Source organism: Athene noctua, chromosome 3 (assembly GCF_965140245.1).
Source record: "Athene noctua chromosome 3, bAthNoc1.hap1.1, whole genome shotgun sequence".
Taxonomy (NCBI): domain Eukaryota; kingdom Metazoa; phylum Chordata; class Aves; order Strigiformes; family Strigidae; genus Athene; species Athene noctua.
Genome location: NC_134039.1, coordinates 48,395,300 through 48,408,384, shown reverse-complemented (window position 1 = coordinate 48,408,384; position 13,085 = coordinate 48,395,300). Strand labels below are relative to the sequence as shown.

The 13,085-nt window shown below is 44.8% G+C and overlaps 1 protein-coding gene across 1 annotated transcript in view; it reads left to right on the top strand.

Moving 5' to 3' along the window:
* The first annotated feature begins 1,101 nt into the window (after positions 1 to 1,101).
* The window catches only part of RAP1B (RAP1B, member of RAS oncogene family), a 31,632-nt gene continuing 19,648 nt past the window's right edge, over positions 1,102 to 13,085 (top strand). The window contains exon 1 of the mRNA XM_074902896.1: positions 1,102 to 1,263. The gene's annotated coding sequence lies outside the window, so the exon portion shown is untranslated. The remainder of the gene's footprint in view (positions 1,264 to 13,085) is intronic.

Below are 13,085 nucleotides of genomic sequence, written 5' to 3'. Positions count from 1 at the left end.
AACCCCATTACTTACATTAGTGAGGACTAAGAGAAAGGCTAAGAAATACCTTAATTATTTGCAGGCAGTGGGCATCCTGCTGTGTACCAGCAGGACTAATGATAGGCTGTTCACATTCAGAGATGTAATAATCCATGTAAAAACGGTAGTATGTTGCATTTCTGAAACACTCTTCACCAATAGATCTCAAAAGCCTTTTAGAAACGTAAGAAATACTGTCCTGACACCAGCCCTCAATGTTCTAAATTAACCTAAAGCAACCAGACTGTGCTTTTGATCTGTCTTTGAGCTATAACCTATGGCTCCTACTTGTGAGAGAACTTGGGGAGAGGGACTTGTGTTATCCCAACAACTTGGGGAGAAGAGGGATTTGTGCTATCCCAGCAAGAACTCGGGGAGAGGACTTGCATTATCCCGAAGGACACGCTGCTATGGAGCACATCCTTTTCAGATGTCTGGGAACATCTGAAAGGAGACAGGGTAGAGACCACCGGCCTGGTACTGCAAGGTAACCCCGGGCCCTGGACTCCAGCTCCAACACGCTTTCCCAGCCCCTGAAATAGCACATTTTGCTCGTGCTCCATCCTCGAATAAACATCTCCCAAATCCAAAGCAGGAGCCTGTGAATGAGGGCCCCGGCCGCCACACACTCCGGGCCCGGGGGAGGCCGGCCTGCCCCGCTCGCTCGCTGCCACCGGAGGCGGTGGCGGCAGGCCGGCGGCAGGCCGCGGAGCCGCACGGCGGGCGGGCGGCCCGGCCCGGCCCGACCCGACCCAGCGCGGGCAACGCCGGGGGAGCGGCGGCCGTCCCTTCCCACCCCCGCTCGCCTCCGTCCCCGCTACCGACGGCTCCGCGCCGGCGGCGTGTGCCGGGGGCCGGTGTGGGTGCCGGGGGGCGCTGGGGGTGCCGGGGTGCCGGTGTGGGTGCCGGGGGGCGGTAGGGGTGCCGGGGGGCGGTAGGGGTGCCGGAGTGCCGGTGTGGGTGCCGCCCCCCCCAGGCGGCCGCTCCGCCACGGGCCCTGGCGGGCGGGGTGGGGGAGGGGCGGCCGCGCGGCACCGCGCGCCTGCGCAGGGGGAGCGCAGCGGCGAGGTCACCCCTCCCCTCCCCGCCGCGCCGCCCCCGCCCCGCCGCGCCAGAGCGAGGCTGGGCCTGCGGCGTCACGGCGACGGCCCCAAGCCGCGCCCCGGCACAGGCAGCGAGAGGAGCGCAGCGGGCTCGGCCGGCGAGGCGGCGGCGGTCGGCGGGGAGCGGAGGCGCTGTCCGGTAGGTCGCGGCGGGGAGCGCGGAGCGGGCCGGGCTGCCGTGGCGGCGGGGAGGGCAGCGGCGCGTCTGGTACAGGTGGCGCGGCGGGGCGGGGACGGGCCGGTGGGGGCGGCGGCGGCTGCGGGGGGGGGGGTGGGGGGTGGCGGCAGAGGAGCGGCGGCGGCGGCGGGGAGCGGCGCGCTGTGAGGGAAGGGGCACGAGCCTGAAACATGGCGGAGGAGGAACTGGGAGCCGCCGCCTCGTCCGGCCTCAGCGGCGGGGGGACACCGCGGGGGGGTGGGGGGAGAGTGGGACGCTGAGGGGCAGCCGCTGCCAGCTGGGCCGAGGGTCCGGCCCTGCCCTTCGCCGCCACCCCCACCCCCCTCCCGCCGGTCCCCGGAGCAGAAGTTGGAGCGGAAGCGGAAAGTTGTAACCCCGCGGCTCGGGGCCGCGACGTGGGGCCCGGCCGGGTGCGGGGAGGGGCGGGTGACGCCCGGCTCGGCCCCGCCGCGGGCGGGGAAGGGGACGGTCCCCGGCTGCCGCCGTCGTTGTCAGCGGGAAGTCCGAGCCGGAGCCCCACCTAGTCCGGCCGTCTGAGAGAAGCTGCTCGCTCTTTCCGGCCGGTGTGTGGGGGCGAGGCGGGGGGGACAGGCCGGGTGCGGCCAGCTGGGCAGCCCGCCGACCGCTGGCGCTTGTGCCTGGGGTAGCCTCGGAGTAGGACGGGCAGGCAGCATCGTGGCCAGCCAGTTCCCCTCTTGCTTATCATAAAATAAAAAGCGAAAGGGGGTGGCGGGGATGTTTATCTCGTCTAAACACCCCCACCACCACCCGTGTCAAAGCAAATGGAAGAATTTGACTGACACTTCCTGCGCCAAACCCGTGTCAAGCCTGAGAAACCTCGCTCCCTTCTGCGTGTGTTGGTGAAGAAGCGGTGGAAGGAGAGCAAAGTTTGCGGAGGGGAAAATAAAACGAAATCCGAGTGGTTTCACTCTGGCCTCGGCTTAGAAAAGGAGGATAATAAACCAAGGTTTCCTGCGAAGAAAGATCGGTGTGCCTTTACTCCCATTTCCATCTTAAAGGGATGGGTTGTGTTGTTCAGGGTAAAAAAAAAGTCTTCTTCTGTACCATTGTAGGGTGTGATAGTAAGGTAGTACAATTCCAAGGGAGAGGGTATTTCAGAAATGCCCAGCTTGAAAATCGCACAGGTCGTGTGTGTGTTCTTGCATTTACATGTTTTGATTAGTGCAGTTTATTTCCAGTATGTAGCAGCTACATCTTGCCCCAGTGTGTAGACAGTGTATACAAAGACTTTTCAGTACTCCTTCACAGTAAAATATACATTGAAACTACTGTTATAAAAAATTACATGAAACTCCTCTCTTTTTTTTTTAACAAATTATAATTAAAAGGCAAATAAGCAATCACATCATCTTATATAGTAGCCATTTAAAACCAAATGTGTTTCCCTTTGGAAAGAGTCTCTTATCCTCTATGGAAAACTTGAAAAATTAATCAAATTATTATCTTTTGGATGACTGTTTCTCATCTAAATTGCAGGCTTTTGGTGGGGAACCAAAACCCCAAAACTTGCTACAGACAGGTGTTTTCACTTTATCACATCTTTTTTGACTCTTGCTGGAAGTCTGTATGTAGACTTTATTCTAGCTAAAAATGAGCCAAGTGAATAGTGAAGGTTACCTTGGCTGCTCACATCAAAGGCTTTGCAAGTAAACTTTCTAATTTTTTATTCCTTGGTACCTGCATATTTTCAGGGATGCTTCTTCTAGTGGTATAAACTACTTCAAGTTCAACTTGCAACTATAGTGTAAAGTTTGTCAGTAGCTACAGAGCTGAGTTCTGAGTTGCACTGTACAATATAAATGTTGTGTATCTTTTTTGCAGCAAAGCTGATGGTACTTGGAACACCTGTCTGCCTTGGGGTGAAATAATCTGCAACAGAGCTGAAAGACTATAAGTGTAAAACCAGAACTTGTATATGAGGGGAAAAAACCAATAGTCGCTTACTGTCTGTAACTGTGTGTCTTGCTTCTATTACTACATACATGCACCAGATAAGTTTTCTGAGTGGAATTAAAATTGTGCTATTTTGTTCTGAAACTCTGCTGTAGGACAGTTCATCAAAAATAAATCTGAAGTGAGCCATGACAGTTCTCTTTGTGCTGTGCCAGTTCTGCAGAGTAAAACTGTCTTTTTAATTGAGAGCCTTTCTGGAGCAGAGGCAAACAGGTGGGAATCTAGGTGAGGGCCTACAAAGGGAGAAAAAAATTACTTGTGTGGCTGAGGAAGGAAGTGTGCTGAAGACTACACTGTAGCTTGTGATCTAACAATATCATTAGTAAATGTGACTGGGAGCTAAAACAGTTGTCCACCTATCGTCTGGGATGTGGGAAATGAAAGAGTCACAGAAGTATTTGAGTAGTTGATGCTTACTGCTATAGTGCCAATCCTGTCATCTGCAGAGCTCTGCTTGCTGCTCAGAGAAGTGCTCTTAAGGGTAGGAATATACATAAAAACAGGCACTCTGTTGTCCTTGGGTGTATGGTAAGGGGGTGGATGGATTCTTTATGAGTTGACCCATCTAAGTAGCGCTTAGATGAATTTCAGATACCTAAATGATAGTTGAGAGTGTTCTTCAGGGTATGCTCAAGTTGTGAGATTTAATCAAAACAGCTCTTTTGGCAAGCAGGTCTCTAAGCATACCCAGTGCAACAGAAGTTCATGTTTAGCTTGTGGTTGCAAGCACTGCCACTCTTTCACCTCAGAACGAATACAAAAGCAGACCGAAGTGCAGTGTGTAATGTCGGTGCATTGAATCCCTGCTGAGTTGGGGCAGGTTTCTGCTGTGTTCTGTTGCATCTAGGTCAGGTAGAGGGATATTTTAGACAGCCTCCTTGTTCAGAGAGATTAAAGGAGTATCTACAGTTACTACACCTTCCTATTCAAAGGCAAACTTTGTTTTCCTGCTCAGATGTGGTTAAGATGGTCTGTTTCTATTCTTCTTGTATAAAGCAGGGAAAAATGAAGGTATTTTTGTTACTTGAACGCTGTTAATAAGGGACATGTTTTCAGAGTTGTTCAGCAGTTCCCTGCAGTAGAGCTGTAGTATCTCACTTAAAGCATCTAATGTATCGCTTTCTCCTTAGGGCGTGTCAGCCATGAGAAAACCAAGTGGGACGGGCGTAGTAGAAGCAATATTCTGATGCAGCTAATGCAGTTTGCTTGTAGTAGGCAAGCACTATTTGGAGAAAGTCAAAGATCTTGTCTGCTGGCACAAACTGTTCGTGGAGCAGTTGAACGAGACTACCTTCAAAAGCGGCTTTACGTTCTGGCTTGAACCTCTCATCTCTTGAGCTTTAGAATGCGTAAAGAAACACTGGACAGCTAAAAACAAAAAGGGTTTTTTTACTGTGCGTGCCTGTTTATGTATGCTGTTGTGAGTTCCTGACATACTACATGTTCCTCTCTTCTAGCAGCAAGGAAAGGGAGGAAGGCTATAGATACCAGGTTGGAAATCTGCCTATTCAGCAACTTTTGAAATATAAAATGATTTGGGGGCGCTCTAGCTATTCAGGATGCTCTTTTTTCAAGAGCAGTGTTTTAATAGTAATTTTTTTCTACTGAAGCAGTAAAGTTAAAACCCGATAGGAATCTGTGTTGCAGAGTTAAAGGAACTTTTTAGAGTTGAACTAGGAAGGAGACACATTAGACAGTATCTTGTACACTGTCCCACTCGGCTTTCTAGTTATTAATCTAAGGACTTGATGTTATTTGAAGTAAAACCCTGCTATGCAACTATGAAAAGAGACTACCAGTTACAGTACACATGGTTAGTTTGTTCCTGACCAAGAGAGGAAGGCCAGACCGTAGCGCAGGAGTGGGACAGCCTAGCCCTTCCAGTGGATTGGTGTTTGCATCCTGAGGCAGAGAGAGGCAGCATCTCATGTTTCTCTACAGCCTGATAGTCTCTTCAGGGAACCCCTAGTTTCTTAGATCACTTTGTATCATTCCTGCAGCTGTTGCAACACAGGAAGGTGTGCTAAATCTGAATGGCTTGACCAGGTCTTCTGCAAAAAGAATATTGTGTGCCACTGTTACTCATACGTGAAATAATTTTCAATGTAATTCTAATCATAGAGCTGTGAGAAACTTTGTATCATTAAATTTCTGGACAATATTGAAGAACTGGAACAGGAGAACAGTTTATTTTCATAACTGAAGACAAACTCGAAGTAAGGATCTGTAGTTACAATTCTTGTCTTTTTTCACAGAAACTCTGAGGAGAATGTGCTCTTTGCATCAAAATTTCTTGATAATTGAGGTGAATGTTTCTATTGCTTTAATTATAACATTAATCTTGGTTTCAGTAAATAATCTGGATTAAAGGAAAAGACGTAGTTTAACAATATTTCCTTTACTGTGGCTTACTTCATAACTTTATGTGAAATTAGACAGTGGAAGTTTTTTCTTAAATGAATTTGCTCTTTATTACCCAAATAATTTATGTTGGCTAGCCCCCTCTTCAGTTAATCTAAAATAATTTGTGAACACAGATAGTCCCTGCAACTGTTTCTTTTTGCTTCTCTATATTAGTTGTCCTAGCTTTTGAAGTCCTATCTTTTCCACTCATAGCTTCTGTTTCATCAACCTAAGCAGTTGTGTCTTAATTTTTTTTTATGTCTGCAATGAAGGGAAGTTTCTTAAAAGCATTCTTCACGTACCAGGAAGAAGGAAAAAGAGAACCACCACATCTGTGTTAAAGACAGACTGCAGATATGTGTGAGTTATCTGTGTGGAGTTCGAGAGGGGAGGTACAGGAGACAGAAGGAGGACCCGTAAGTTGCTAGGTGTGGCATTTCAACACTACTGAAATCAAAATGGTTTTGATAGTTGCAGGGCCAGACCAGCTACTTCTGTTTTTTCTAAAGGTTACATGTAGGGTCAATATTTTTTACTTGAGATTAAGTTAGTATGCTGAACAGTGCTTGGACTATGTCAGAACCCAGACAATACTGATAGTTAAGTTGTGCGGTTCACAGAATCATCAAGGTCGAAGAAGACCTTGAAGATCATCCAGTCCAACCATTAAGCTAACATTGACGGTTCCCAACCACACCATATCCCTAAGCACTATGTTAACCTGACTCTTATATACCTCCAGGGATGGGGACTCCACCGCTGCCGTGGGCAGCCCATTCCAACACCTAACAACCTGTTCTGTAAAGAAATACTTCCTAATATCCAGTCTAAACCTTCCCTGGCTCAACTCGAGGCCATTCCCGCTTGTCCTGTTGGTTGTTACTTTGTTAGAGACTCATCCCCAGCTCTCTGCAACCTCCTTTCAGGTAGCTGTAGAGGGCGATGAGGTCTCCCCTCAGCCTCCTCTTCTCCAGACTAAACACCCCCAGGTCCCTCAGCCACTCCCTGTACGACCTGTGCTCCAGACCCTGCACCAGCTTCGTTGCCCTTCTCTGGACACGCTCGAGTCATTCAATGTCCTTTTTGTAGTGAGGGGCCCAAAACTGAACACAGGAATCGAGGTGTGGCCTCACCAGTGCCGAGTACAGGGGTAAGATCCCTTCCCTGTCCCTGCTGGCCACGCTATTGCTGACACAAGCCAGGATGCCATTGGCCTTCTTGGCCCCCTGGGCACACTGCTGGCTCCTGTTCAGCCGGCTGTCAATCAACCCCCCCAGGTCCCTCTCTGACTGGCAGCTCTCCAGCCACTCCTCCCCAAGCCTGTAGCGCTGCTGGGGGTTGTTGTGGCCCAGGGGCAGCCCCCGGCATTTGGCCTTAGTGAAACTCCTGCAGTTGGCCTCAGCCCATGGCTCCAGCCTGTCCAGGTCTCTCTGCAGAGCATCCCTACCCTCGAGCAGATCAACACTCCCACCCAGCTGGGTGTCATCTGTAAACTTACTGGGGTTGCACTTGATCCCTTTGTCTAGATCATCAATAAATATATTAAACAGGAGTTGCCCCAAAACAGAGCCCTGGGGGACGCCACTCATGACCAGCCACCAACCAGATTTAGCTCCATTAACCACAACTCTGGGCCCGGGCCATCCAGCCAGTTTTGTTGTACAGTCCTTATTTGCAGTTAATCAAACTTCTAGAACGTCTGGTCTGATACTTCCCCCAAAAGTGATTCATTAGAAGACTAGTGGAAAGTTGCAGTATGTTTTTTTTCTGAGTGTGGATAAGGATAAACTGGAATGTGGAATGTAAGTTAATCTATTAAGTTGAAACTACCTAAGAATTTCACTCTGTCCAATACAGTAGTTAGGACTAGATTTATTTGTTTATGATGTGACATTTACAGTTGAGACTGAGCTGTGCATGACTGGGTGTCTGGGCTTACGTGGTTTGTTAAGTGTGGGGACAGCCCAGCAACATACTGTGGGGGAACCTCTTTTATTAATCTTGCAAATGTGAAGTGATCAAGGTGAATTGTTAGACATTATAAGATGCAGTCAGTAATCATCCTCTGATCTTTCATTGTGAAGCTACTTCCAGCGTAACATTCTGAAAGCTTGATATACAAGATGACCTATAAGCACAGCCTGCCTGGCTTCATGTGGTTGCTGAAGGATTCTCTTGGGGTTGGGAAAGTATATAAACTATACTGCATGCAAAATATAAACTCTGGAGTTATTTATATAGTTAGTATGTATAAGGATATATCATACTGTTTGTGACCCTTCCAACTTGTTTAAAGTGGAGAATTGATGAGTGATAGGCATTCTGCTAGTGTAGTGATTTTACTCATATTCACGTAATGATCCTTGTCTTATTTACTGTTGTTGGTGCAAAATGCTATGTGTTTTCATGGGTTTTCATGATGAGCGGCATCAGAAATGAGTTCTTGGCAAGTGTGAATTCACCTTCAGAGTTCTTACACATGTTATACCAGTCCATGGGTTAATTTCCAAGATAGTTTTATATCAACAGCGTTCACTGAATGTAAGTACACAGTTTGAGATACCTTGGACTTGTGTTCTTAGTGGAATGCAAAATACTGTGTTCAAAATCCAACTTCTGCTGACATTAGTTTTTTGACAATATGCCATGCTTCTAGAAACTGATGCCAAATTGTCATATTAGCACTTGGTGGAACCTAAAACACTGTGTAGTAGTCCTCTGGCATCAAGAAGGAGCACTGGAAGAGGCAAGAATAGCTGACTGTCATGCTGGAGAATCATTCTTCCATTTTTCTGATAGCTCTTTATTGACTTACGTAGCAGATTAGTTGGGATTTCACCAAAGAAGAGATGCCCTGTTACTTGATATAGATCATCCTGGGCATTGAGTAACTTTGACAGCCTATAGAGAGAAGTCAGTGATACTATAACAAACAGGCATTTACAACTCTCACTTTTTAACTGGATGCTTGGTCTTCAAATGTTCTTACTTCTAAGGTACAATTTTCTACTTGGTTTTTATATCTGAATACTGGAGAGAAACAAGCATTTCTGAATGATAACCTCTTTCTGCTCTTTGAATGTTCTTACAGTTTCTTGCTACCTCTTCATCTTTCTTTATCCTTGAGCAAGTCTGTTGCTTTTTCTTTATGGTCTTCTGTTTGTTTTCCTGATATCCCCAAACCTTTTCTTTTGGGAAATGCCCTAAGCTATATTGAGGTTCAGCTAGAGATATCGCATAGAAAACTTAAGGGTGGTAGCTGAAGTTCTGCAAAAATTGAGTAGCTAAAACCAAGGTTTTACAATTAAGTGCTTTAGGCCACTGTATGTGCTGGTGGTGTTTGGCATCCTTTTGATCTGTGTGTTGCTGTTCATCAAACTACTCTTAAAAGTGCTCTATGTGACTAGGAATTAGAGTGAGAAAATAAGATTTCATGTGAATCCTGGAATGAAAAGATAAAGTAGTTCCTATTTTGTTCTTGAAGAACAAAGAAACAAAGTCCTGATGCTACCTCTTTCTTTTCTGCTAGAAATCTGGGTCCTGTCTAGCCAGGAAACTGATGAAGAACCAACATTAAATGCATGTTAGTTTGGACTTAATAACCAGTATTTTGAACAACGTGCAATTTTACCAACTGCAAGTACATCCTGCTTCTACCCAGAGGCAAGATGTTCAGAAGCAGTTTGCAAATACTTTTTCAAAGACAAATATATCAACTTGAAAATACTTCTCGTTTTGGGTAATGTAATTCTTCCATTATTTAATGTTATTGTGGACTACTTTTTAAATGACATTTGGTGCTCTAAGGTTCACAGAGGAAAGCTGAAGCCTCTTTTCCAAGCTGAATGCTGAATCTGCTGTGATAGTAGAAGTGGAAATAAGCAACCATTCACGGCCTTATCTACAGAAGGTTGAAGTCATAGATCCCAAGAACCTAAACAGGATATACTGGGTAAATTGAGAGCACCCTGAACAACATGGAAATACAGGACTGTGATTTCATGAAGGATAAACTTGCTTCACTGGAACAGTTAGAGCAGACTGAAAAGTCATTCTTCCACTCTGGGTTTGCCCAAAATACAGATCGTTTTGAGATGCATATATTTAACTTGCTAGAAGTAAAACTCTTCCTCAGTAAAAGCTTTAGGATGTAGTAGTAATAGTCAAATGCTGTGGTGATTGTCATAGTCTGAATAATTGATGACTCTTAGGAGACCAGACATGTTGATTTGTATTTAGAAAGATCTTCCCATCCAAACCTCTGGAGCCAATTTTAAATTTCAGTGTGCTTTGGACATCTTCTGCTACCTTATCAAATTGTGTGATTTGACTTAAAGCAAAGTGAATCTTAAGGTATGACAGGTTTCTCCAGAAAATAGCAAGCTTTGAAGATGCAGAGGAACCAAAAAGTTTGGTCTAAACAAGAACTACAGTGATCTTAAGAAGATTCAAATGGACTCTTGTGAAGACTTGATTAAGCAAGTTTAACCCCTGTTAATTTGGTAACTGTCTACTAAAGATGTAGTTCGTGCAAGAGAAGGTGGTGTGGGGATGACTGATTCAAATTCATTTGGATAAAATTATTCAGCTTTTTGTGTAGGTGTCATTGCGTCTATGAGCTCAGGCTTGCAAGTGTGAATTGCTTACCTTTGGGTTCCTGCTCATAACTATCAGATTCTTCCCTCTCTTGGAAATTTCTCACCCATTAAATGAGACTTTTGGGGGGGCTAAGCTGCTCACAAAGCAGATGAAGAACTACGGCAGTTCACAGCTTGGCATGTTAAAATAAGCCAGCATTTGTCTTAGTGTGGTTGGGGGGGGGGGGGGGAGTGGGTGTTTAATACCCTCATCTGAAGCTTGTGACAACTTAGTGGTTCCCTCAGAAACAATCAAGTTGTCTGTGTGTCTCTGTATGGGCAGAGGCAGGGAGGTCAACTTCTGTAGTGGTCATCTTCTAGTCAAGGTATGTTTGTGAGTCGGACATTCCCTGAGGAACTCCCATTCTTAGTTTCAAGATGCTACTGCCTCGCTGCCAGAAACAGAACAGGATGTTCTGTCGAAGTTTTAGCCACTTCAATTAAGCATTTCAGATGTTTTACAAACCCACCTTCATCAGTGGATTCGGCCGATAAAGTTAACTGTGAAAAGAAGCAGCTAAGGTGGCACCTCCATTATTGCAGGGTAGCAACACCATGTGGCAGAAGATGGTCATTATTGCTGGTTGTTAGTGTATGCTTTTTTCGACTTCAGGATGGATGTCTCAAGCTTTAACAAAAGAACTGTTTGTGAAATTAGGTATAATTTGGGTGGCTTCAAGTGATGTTTGCTGCTCATGTTCAAATGCCATGTTTCTTTGGGGGAAGTATTGATTGAGAGGTCAAAACAGATGTGAGTTGCAATTATTTGGGACTTTGCTGGTATGGTTCATTTATCATGAAGAACTAATTTTATTCCTGTTAATGAATGCTAGTAGCTAGTATTCTCAATTTGCATAGAATCAGTGTCCTTTCAACAGATAAAACTTCTAATCTTAATTAAAATGATGTATGGGAATTTGTAAGACTGCTCTCAGGCTACCAACCTGATTTGTAATAGAATTACTGTAAATCATACTATGGAAGGATATATGTAAAGGGCCTACACCAGCCAGTCTTAAGGAGCAAGTAACAAAAGATCATATAATGATGAAGGAAATCTATATATCTGTGCCTTGATGAGGTGTTAGTAATCTAAACAAATGTGAAACCAAATTCTGATAGTGAAGACAGTGCAAGTAATGATACCTTGGTATGCAAGCTCTGGCATTGCCAGGAGTGTGTATAATGTGTGGGTTGTAGAGAAAAATAAGAGGGACAAAAATTCAGGTGGTATTGGAATTGTAGTTTAACTGAGCATTGCCTTGCATCTATAGAAGGAAACCCTATACAAGGCTTTACTGGTTCAGCAGCCAGTATCACAATCAGAGCAGAGATAGGACTTCCAGATGTTAAGCAGATACCACATAGAATTTGAGGCTAGGTCTTGTTTCTACAACAGAAGTTACGCTGCCTTTTTCCAGAAAAGAGTATCTTAAGCCAACTGGCAAGTTTATTCTTGAAGTAACTTTCAAAATGCATGAGTGTGTTTTTACAAGAGAAGTATCTTGACTCTGAAAATCTCCGTGCCTGCCTTGTCCTGCTGTTTTTTACTGGTTTTATAGCTTCAAAGAGAAAATTTACTGTAACAATTATATGGGGAAACAAATGCTTATATCTGCTTTTAATCAGAAAGGTGCACATCAGGTAAAGCATGTTGGGATACCATGATGTGCCAATCTGTTGATTGATAAAAGTTTTAGAGCTAAATACTGATCCTTCTCTGCAATGACAGTAGAGCCAAATTCTCAGTAAATTGCTGCCTCAGTTCTCAAAACTTTCTGTATGGTTGTATGCTTAGCTTACGCGTAGCAAGATGTCATAATATGGTAATTATGCATTCTCTGAATTTAATATACTTGTATTTTTAAAAAACTGAGTATTTATTGTCTGCCTGGATTTTCTTTGCAAGCATAAAAAATATTTGCAATTCAGTTTCTTCAGGAATTCAGAGATGACTTTTAGCTGGAAATCTACCTGGTAGAACGTGCACGAACAACTTTCATGGTGGTGACTTTTACAGAAATAAGGAGAAAATGCAAAACCATGGCAAACAGTCACTGAAGATAAGAATAAACGTTACAAACTCCAGTTGAGGCTTAAATAGACTCTGTAGCTTAGATTTTACAAGGGACTCCAAATTTGAACTTACATACTTAAATTTTTGCACAAAGATGAAATTTGGACTCAGTAAGTGCTGAAGCATAGCATATTTTTAGTAGCTTAATGTTCTTTACATCACTTCCTTTGAAATGACTTTTTATACTTTGAAACTACTGCAAGTTGCACACACTTGTTAGTATCTCAAATTAGGAAGCTTTCATCTTATCAGTGGCTTCAAGCAGGCCAGTTTTCAGCCTTAGAACATGCATTAAGTTTGTGTTCAGATTTAAGAGCTAGCTGGGAGTTAACTTTGACTTAAGGAAAAAAATATTTTTTTCAGCTATACTAATTATAGACAGTGGAACTCGTCTCACAAGGTAAGCTCATGTTAGCTGCTTTGCAGAACTTGTCCCTGTGTGGAGTACTAGGGTAGCTCCCTTCAATGAAAGGAGGAAAACTTGGTTAAGCTATCTCTGTGGGTAAGTGTACCCGTGGGCAGTTCAAGGAGCAGCTTAAACCTCGGTGCTGTGTTTGTGCTGCAGTAACTTGTTCTCAGGTCTCTGTCTTTTTCTCAGGTAGTATGATTTCATGTCACTGGATGAGCTTAATCACCCAGAAAACTTTTTGAAAATCCTCTGAAGATTGTCTGGCATCAGTTAAAATATTTGA